The 9,855-nt window shown below is 38.8% G+C and overlaps 1 pseudogene; it reads left to right on the top strand.

The window, feature by feature from the left end:
- The first annotated feature begins 412 nt into the window (after window positions 1-412).
- Window positions 413-1,667, top strand: LOC110285333 (annotated as a pseudogene).
- The last annotated feature ends 8,188 nt before the right edge of the window (window positions 1,668-9,855 follow it).

Here is a 9,855-nt window from a genome sequence, read left to right as displayed (position 1 = left end):
GAGGCATTTTCTCAAGGGAGGCTCCTTTCTCTGTGATAATTCCAGCTTGTATCAAGTTGACACTCAAAATCAGCCAGTACACATCCCATGGATAAGAACCAATCACTTATACTATTAATGATACTCGACTTTTCTGGCAGACAGGAAGCTAGCACAACTGTCCTTTGGTGAGGCTCTACCCGATAGCTGACTGAAACAAATGCAGAGAAGCTGCAGCTAAACACTAGACAGAGCTCAGGAAGCCTTGTGGAGGATTTGGGGGAAAGATTGAGGAACCTAGAGGGGGTAGGTTCTCTACAAGAAGACCATCAGAGTCAACTAACCATTGGTGAATCTCAGAGAATGAACCACTAACTAAAGAGCATACAAAGGCTGGGCCTAGGCCACTCCACATATGTATCAGATGTGCAGCATGGTCTACATGCAGGTTCTTCAACAACTGTGGCAGGAGTTTACCTTGACTCTGTTGCCTGTTGGTGGATCCTGTTCCCCCAATTGGGCTGTGCTTGATTGGCCTCAGTAGGGGACAATTTATCTAGTCCTGCAGTGACTTGAGGAATATTTTACAATAAAATTGAGGATTCATTTTGCAATTAAAAACTATACCAGGTGTCTCTTAAATTCTTGCCAAATCAAGTTTATGCATAAGGGCTTTCCACAAGACAACAATTGTTTAGGCACATCCAATGATTTGGATAAAGATTATAAAGTTCTAAAAGACCCTTGCTTTTCCAGTTTATGCCAAGGAATTACCATTTGTGGGGATATCCCAGGAGAAAGAGGCTTCCTGTGCCAAGGACCTGTGAAACTTTCACTAATTCCTGTGAATGGAATGCCTACCAACATGGGGGCACCTGCCATAAAGACCCTGAGTACCCTGTCTGTATCTGTGCCGCTGGGTATGCTGGAAGATTCTGTGAAGCAGATCATAATGAGTGTGCTTCCAGCCCTTCCCACAATAGGGCTGTGGGCCAGGATGGAATCTATGGTTACTCCTGCTTCTGTGGATACCAAGGTAGGCATTGTGACTTTGAAGTGGATGAAAGCATTTCTGATCCCTGAATGCATGAGGCAGGATGCCTTAATGACATCGGACGTTACATGTGTGTCTGTCCTCAGAAGTAGTCTGTCGTGAACTGTGAGTTGGAAATTGATGACTGTGGATCCCAGCTGTGTTGTCATGGTGTCAGGATGCTTCTGGAGCTCACTGCTGTGACGCTGCACCTGGATTCCTTGGAGACCACTGTGAACTCAACTTTGATGAATGTGCCAGTCAGCCATGTCTCCCCGGAGGTCTATGTGTGGACAGAGGAGACAACTACTACAGTGACTGCACAGGGAGTGAATTCACAGGGACACACAGTGAGACTTTGATGCCTTATTGTTAATCAAAACCTTGTCACAATGATACAACATGGGCAGTCACTGCTGACAGCTATATTTGTCAGTGCTGGCCTGGACACACAGGTGCCCTGTGTGAGACGGACATAAATGAATACAGTGGCAACCCTTGCCAATTTGAGGGGCAATGTGCTAAGCTTTCCTCAGAGGGTCAATAGGGATATTTTGCAGGCCTGCCTTCCTTCTTCAACTACCTTGGAACCTCAGGCCATTTGTATCTGTCAGATTGGATTCATAGAAAGGAGCCTAGCATAACTGTCCTCTGAAAGGCTCTGCCCAGCAACCAACTGGAACAAATTCATTGGTTGGGGGAAAGATTGAGGAACCCAGAAAGGATAAGGACTCCACAAGACCATCAGTGTCAAATGACCTGTACCCTTTGGGTTTCCCCAGAGACTGAACCACCAACCAAGGAGCATAAAAAGGCTGAACCTAGGTTTCCTGAATATATGTAGCAGATGTACAGCTTGGTCTTCAAGAAGGTCCCACAACAACTGGAACAGGGCCTTTCTTGGACTCTGTTGCCTGCCTTTGGATTCTTTTCCCTAACTGGATTGTCTTGTCTGACCTCAGTGGGAGAAAATGTGATTAGTGATGCAGTGAGTGACTTGAGGTGCCAGGATGGGTTGGTACCCCGGGGGGAAACTCTCCCTTCTCAGAGATGAAGAGGAGGTCCTGGGAGGAGGAGGGGTCTGTGATCAGGAAGTCAAGTGAATAAATAAATTAATGGGAAAAACAAACAAAAGTCAAAAACCTTTTTCCTCTCCATCCAAAACCATAGACACTACTGTATATATTTTATAAAAACTGTTGTTCTTTCATATTTAAATATAATATTTTATTTTATTGAATAATTATTTACATTTAAAATGTTATCTCCTTTCCCAGTTTCCCCTCTGGAAGCCCTCTATCCCATCCTCCCTCTCCCTGCTTCTATGAGAGTGCCCCATCATACCTACCCACTCTTGCCTCCCCGCCCTGTCATTCTTCTATACTGCAACATTGAGCCTTCCCAGGACCAAGGGCCTCTCCTCCCATTGATGTCCAACAAAGCCATCCTCTCCTACATATGTGGCTGGAGCCAAGGATTCCTCCATGTGTACTCTTTGGTTGGTGATTTAGTCCCTGGGAGCCCTGGGGGGTCTGGTTGCCTGATATTGTTGTTCTTCCTATGGGTTGTAAATCCCTTCAACTCCTTCAGTCCTTTCTGTAACTCCTTCATTGGGAACCCTGTGCTCAGTTCAAAAGTTGGCTGTGAGTATCTGCCTCTGTATTTGTCAGACTCTGACAGAGCCTCTCAGGAGACAGCTGTATCAGGCAGGCTCCTGTCAGCAAACACGTCTTGGCATCTGCAATAGTGTCTGGGTTTGGTGTCTTTATATGGGATGGATTTCCCAGGTGAAGCTGTCTCTGGATTGCTTTTTCTTCAGTCTCTGCTCCATACTTTGTTTCCCTATTTCCTCCATTGAGTGCTTTGCTCCTCCTTTATTGAGAATAGTTACCTTTTTTTTTAGAAACACTAATGCAGACCTTTTCAACCCACATAGTTTTATTTTAGGTTACATCAAAATGAAACATGGGAATAAAACAAAGTATCATTGAGTACAGTGATCTTAAGAGGTTGTGGTGCTCTGCGTTGCACGCCTGCAAATTACACATTGCCTCACTCTCTTTGCTTACCACCATCCTTTTTATTAGATAAATGTACTATGATTTAAGTGAAGGGCAAGATTTCATTAGATATTCCCAGCAGAATCTTAATTATTAAAGATGGGCCACTTCCTTTCTAGGCAATAGTATTATAACTGACTTGATACTATAGAAGATTTTCACTAGGTAATGCAATATTTGTTTAATCCTGTGGTCATAATTATAATTGTAGGTATTTTCATTCCTCAAAAGGAAATGTTTTCATAAAGAAGTGATTGTTTTCACCCAGTTTCTACAAACATATCTCATTACTAATTATTGTATTCTTATTTGCCTTTGTAAAGCATAGCTTTAACAAAGACATGAAAATGCTTCATCCATGGCACTGTGACATTGTATTTTAGGCCAGGTCAGAGATATAACAAGGCGACCTTATTGCCTAGGTGACTCACAGGAAAGGGAGGATCCCTGCTTTCAGTGAGAGAGTAATCATTATAATCTCCTTGGTTATTTATTCGGTATCTCTTCTGTAGTAAGAAATAGGTTAACCAATAAACATATGCTTCAGATAGATTAGGAAACAGTATTTATGAGCCCCGGTGTGTGTCTTGTGTTTGATGCACATCATTCCATCTTTCAAATAAGCCTTATTATGCTGAGGGATTGAAAATCCCAAAAGTCTAGGTAGGAAGCTTAAGTGACTCATTCTAGATTAAAGTGTCAGCAAGCAATATATCCAGGGTTCAAATCCAGAGCAGCTACTTGTAAGGCAGGGCCCATTTAATCTTCCCTCAATTGTTTGTAAATGCTGCTAGAGTCAGGTTAATAAGGCAGCAAATGATTAAACAGTAGTAAAGTGGCATTAATTGGATAGTTTAGAATTCTATTTAGGAAGAACAAAGTACTTACTTAAAAGCTTGGCTCAGCAACATTTATGCATTGTGAGAGTCAACAAAATGAAAACGATGTTCATTAAACCAAGATGGGAGACATAATCTGAGTGTGATTTACTCCTGAGAAATGGAGATACCATCTCATGGGAAACTCTTTGATCCTCTAGTTCTTACAGTGTTTCCTAGCAAACTTCCATACTGATTTCTACGCCTTACATGTTAGAGTTGTATTATGAATGGATTCATAATGTTGGGGCTCTATAGCTCTATATTTAGATCGGTTATAGTACTTTGTAATGGGATGCCAAATGTCTCATATTCTCTCTCATCGGAGGCTTTTCACTCCAAATATTCAGATGTGAATACATATCTTGGAGTAACAATAAAAATCAAAAAAGTGTAGTCCTCCTCCCTCATTAAGAAAACTTCTCTTTCAACAGACAGAAAGTATTACAGATGGTGTCTCCCAGGAATGTCACAAGCTACATACATAAAGTATATTCTTTCTTAATTATATAGAAATCATGATTTTTAACTTTCAAATACTGTACAACAGCTACTAAGTCAATCCAAACAAAGGGTCGAATGGGGAATTTTCTTCAAAAGCCATCAACACCATAGATCTGGAAATTTAATAAAGGCCCTGAACTTGTATCTATCATGGAATCAATTTTCTATATTAGATATGTGTTTTGCAATGGAAGAATTAGTAAAATATACTTAAGGAAGAAAGGTATGATTCTGGCTCACAGTTCCAGGAGGTCATCAATCATGATGAGAAACTCACAGTGGCAAGAACCTGACATAGCTGGTCATGGGGCTTTCATACTCAGGAATCATAGAGGAATATATGGTACTGCTCTTCTATCTGTGTTTACTTAGTCTATCACTTGAGTCTTCCAACTTCAGTTAACCTAATCAAGAAAATCCCTCATGGATATTGCCATAGACTCATCTCCAAGGTGATTTTGTATACTGTCAAGGTGAACATATGAGTCTTCACAGAGTCATATCCTTTAGGGCTTTGTGGTGACTGTACCTGATATGCTCTATATCAAGAGATACTGTAAAACTGGAGATTCAGAAAGCAACAAATTCAGGATCACCTTGATTTTGTTTATTGTGTGGTGATTTACAAACATATAATCTCCAAGTTTCCCTCCATGCTCTAGAAATATCACAGGATGCTAAGGCCCCAAACTGTTATGACTTTCTATGTCAGTGTACAGTAGCTATGCATGTGAGCCCTTTAGAGTTTCCCTGAAAAGAATGGCCATTGCACATGCATTCTGCGTTAATTACTGTTTTTGGTCAGGAGACATGGGATTATAACTCAATCTCTTGGACATTTTCATTAATGCAATTTTAAAATATATTTCTTGATCTGATAATGATTATTTCCACTAAATTTAACAAATAATTTCGTATGAATGAATCATTTTAATGTTAGTTAATGTCAGCTTAATTGATGAAGTGATTTACTACATTATATTATTTCATACATTAACTCTCCTTCTCTATTAATAGAGTGTCAATGTAAATGAGCAAGCCATGTCAGCTTTATCTTCTTGATACTGAGTGGGTTAGTGACTCAGTCACTGGTAACATCCTTTTCAAAGAAGTTAAGAGTTAATGCACTAGATAAACTAATTCAAGCAATTCTACAAATGGTAATGGAGTATCTATTGTCAGATATTCAATTAAGAACTAAGGGAATAAAAACCAGTAACACAGTCTTGCTTTGGAGGAATAAAAATCTTAGTATTAAAAGAGGACTTAAAAAATATATGTGTGTGTACATACTTACATGCATGCATACAGACAGACACATAGATGATACATACATACATACATACATACATACATACATACATACATACATAGAGATAGAGAGATAGATCACATATGTATGTTAGAAGTGATGACACACACTTTTACTCTCAGAAAATAAGTAGGAGTGGGTAAATATCTATAAGTATAATCCCAACCTGGTATAAATGGTATGTTACAGGACAGAAAGGACTGCATAATCATAGTGAAATTCTATGCAAGTGTACTGGTGACCAGTGTGTGTGTGTGTGTGTGTGTGTTGCACAGCACAATTAATTTTAGCATGTTTGAGAACATGAAAATGAGCCAGACCTAAGCAAGAAGGAAAAAGGGCAACATCATATGTATGAGCTTTTCTTCAGTGGGGCATGTGTGTGTGTGTGTGTATGTGTGTGTGTGTGTGTGTGTGAACGGTTTATCATTCAATGTAGGATGGCCAAGCTGTTCTGTCTCTTATTGACATTGTACCCAGAAGCTCCTCTCAGAAGAACAAGTCCTTTTTAGTTGCAATCCTACCTTTGCTAGCAAATGGCCTTGCTAATCAGTCCCAAGTCTTATAAGTCTAACTCCATATTTTAAGCATCTGCAAAACATTCACTGAAATCTAGACTTTCTTTCATATCAAAGTATTCCTTCAAATCTCTCCCCCGTAGAAGCTACTACGTACATATTTCTCATGCGTACATATTTTTCATATGTGAAAACAACAGACTTCAGGTCAAGATCATAAACTACTTGCTATCTTTAAGTGACATTTTAGACATTCTCACATATAACAAAATATCCTAGGCTTGGTAATTTCTGAAAACATTTTTATTTCATGATTTTATGAATGGTAGAGATTTAAATAGCAAGGTAGAAACAGTTTGGTGTCTAGTGAGGGTTCAACTCTTTAACGATGGTCCATTTTATGAGCCCACACATGACGAAATGTGCAATGAAGAGGAAAAGGACATCTTGTAAAGACGCTACTCACAGTCACTGAGGCAGAGCTGTGGGACTCAATTACTTGTAAAGGCTACCTTCCTTAACATGTTCACACTCGATATCAGCTTTAAAAATAAGAATTGAGAGTATTTATCAACATTCAGAACACAGGGTCAGGGAATAGAGGAGTCATAGAGAAGGCAAGCTTCAGTGATGAGTGAAAGACAATAATTGATTCTATATATCTAATACAATATCTTTGTTAAAGGAAATTCGATGTGATAAAGGAATCCCTGAACTCATGAAGGAGGCAAAGAGACAAAACCCTAACACCTGAGTGGCATTGCCAAGGTGACTTGGTTGGGTAAATGGCAATGCCTAGGCAAGTTATACATAAATTCCACAGACACATATGTCAGAAGATGAAAAAGATTAATTATTAAGTATTAATCAATAAGTATTGATTAGCTATATTGGAAAAGGGAGAGTAAAATAAAGAATAGTCTTCAGAGAAAAATCAAATATTCATATTTCATGAATGAGAATTTCAAAAAGAACAATATATATGTATACTTATTTTAGAGGAATTAAGTAAATTACATAGTAGTAATGGCAAACTGGGAAAATCTGGTCCTGAGTTCAGCCTTAAATGAACAGATATTATTATATTTGTCTTAGTCAGGGTTTCTATTCCTGCACAAACATCATGACCAAGAAGCAAGTTGGGGAGGAAAGGGTTTATTCGGCTTACACTTCCACGCTGCTGTTCATCACCAAAGGAAGTCAGGACTGGAACTCAAACAGGTCAGGAAGCAGGAGCTGATGCAGAGGCCATGGAGGGATGTTCTTTACTGGCTTGCCTCCCCTGGCTTGCTCAGCCTACTCTCTTATAGAACCCAAGACTACCAGCCCAGAGATGGTCCCACCCACAAGGGGCCTTTCCCCCTTGATCACTAATTGAGAAAATGCCTTACAGTTGGATCTCATGGAGGCATTTCCTCAACTGAAGCTCCTTTCTCTGTGATAACTCCAGCTGTGCCAAGTTGACACAAAAATAGCCAGTACAATATTGTTATAATGTCACATCTATATATTTTATTTTAGCAATCTTCAAAAAAAAGTCTACCAAAATAAATGCTAAGGAGAAGTGATTAAGCATGTTCATTTTGCTAAATGTGATAAATATGCCGAGTAATGAAGAGCAGGGCTAAAATGTGAAGTTTCCTCCTATTCTAACTTCTTTATTGGAAATATTTACTGAGAGAGTTACTACAAAATTTACCAAAGTGTTACAAAAAGCAGATGAAAATGATGACCTAGTACAATGATAAGTACCTTAGACTCAGCTGATTGCCATCTGACCTTGTGTGTGCTGCTGAAAAAGTCCAGTGTTTTGTAGAACCTTGACTTGATGAGTTAAGTAAGGAATGGATGAATATATGGACACAGATTTTGATTGCTGACATTTCTGTCTAGAAATCTTAACACCTCTTTCCCCGAATTATCTCATGGTTTTCCAGCAGGAAAGGTTTGCTCTTATGCTGAGCTAGTGCCTATTATTTTGCCTGGCTTCTGAAATGAGTGTTTCTTCTGTGTAATAGGTCAAATCCATCTCAATAGGACAATGAGTCATTGACCCTCTTCTAGATATCCAAAGCAATACAAAGTAATAGGCAGTTCCATGATTACATAATAACAGCGTAACATAATCTCTACCCTTTTATTCTGAAGAAAAATCACTCATCTTAAAAAAAAAAAAAAGAAAGAAAGAAAGAGAGGGAAAACATTTTGTTTTGTCCATGGACAAGTTTTCAAACCACTCTCTCACTCCTGTTGTCCTGTGATAGCTGTTACATATAGTTTCTTCCCAAGGTGATCTGAACTAGTCCTTGCATGGTCCTTGATGGACAGCTTGCTAGCACATGACAGTGTAGAAACAATAGTAAAATCTTTACCACAAAATGCACTGCACTTGAATCCTTGCTGCAATGTGTGGACCACAATACTCATCTCCTGGGATTGCTATGATAGGGATTTTGTAAATTAATTGGCATTATGCTTGATGTAGGTGAATCACGGAAAAAGAAAGAATGAGGAGAAATATACAAAATTCTTTACCAACTATTCTGCTGTTCTAGTGTTGGTTATTCTGCAACCTACTGGAGAAAAGAAGCCAACAACCCTCTCAGGATTGCCTCTGAACTTCATTATTGTTAAGTTCAGCTTCCATGTCTAAATGCTGTGTGTGCGTGTGTGTGTGTATGTCTGTGTGTATTTGCACATGTATGCATTTTTCTGTTTTTACATATACAAACAAAAAATATTTTGTATCTAAAACTTTCTGCTCACTATTCTACTTGATATATGTTTAAGGAATAGATAGTCACTCTATTTCTTAGCTGGATTCTTTATGTTTTTGTTTTGAGACAAGGTCTCATGCACATCAGGATAGACTTGACTTTAACTGCTCTGTAACCAAAGATGACCTTGAACATTTTCATCTGCCTGCCTCCACTTGCTTTATGTAACATTCTGAGCTTTGATGTGTATTCTTTCCTCTGCTGAAAATCATCTGGATACTGCTAAACCTACCTTCTAGACTTCCACCCAGGAAAGCTACCTTTACATTGAAAGAGACTGCTATACTTCAGCACTAGTTATCTCATCAAATTGGCAGTGAACTTTAAACATCAGATAAGATATGTTGAAGTCTGCAGTAGGGAGATAGAGATGCCTGAGGAAAGCATTCTTTTTTGCTCCATGTATGCTGGGTTTTTAAAAATATTTTTCCTGGTTTCAGTTATTATCTTTAACACTGCCTTTTCAGGGATCCTACCAAATTCTTATAATCCCTGCTCTCACAGACCAAGATCCTATATTACATCCAAGAGTGTTATATTGATGCTCGTTTTATTTTGTAACTGAGAAAAGGTGAGGTCATTTCATAATTAAGTCAATAAATGAGAGCAGAGATTGTGGTATTTTAAATGCATTTCTCTTGGAAACTGAATGATGTAAGTCTTCCAGAGTTATTATGCCATGGTTACAGCATCTCAGGAGATAATCTAACATTCAAATATGGTGGGAGAATATACCTAGTACCAATCCATATTTATAATATTTTTTTTGGAAAAACAAAGTTTAGGCAGCATTC

Source organism: Mus caroli, chromosome 19, assembly GCF_900094665.2.
Source record: "Mus caroli chromosome 19, CAROLI_EIJ_v1.1, whole genome shotgun sequence".
Lineage (NCBI taxonomy): Eukaryota > Metazoa > Chordata > Mammalia > Rodentia > Muridae > Mus > Mus caroli.
This window is presented reverse-complemented; position numbering and strand designations above follow the sequence as displayed.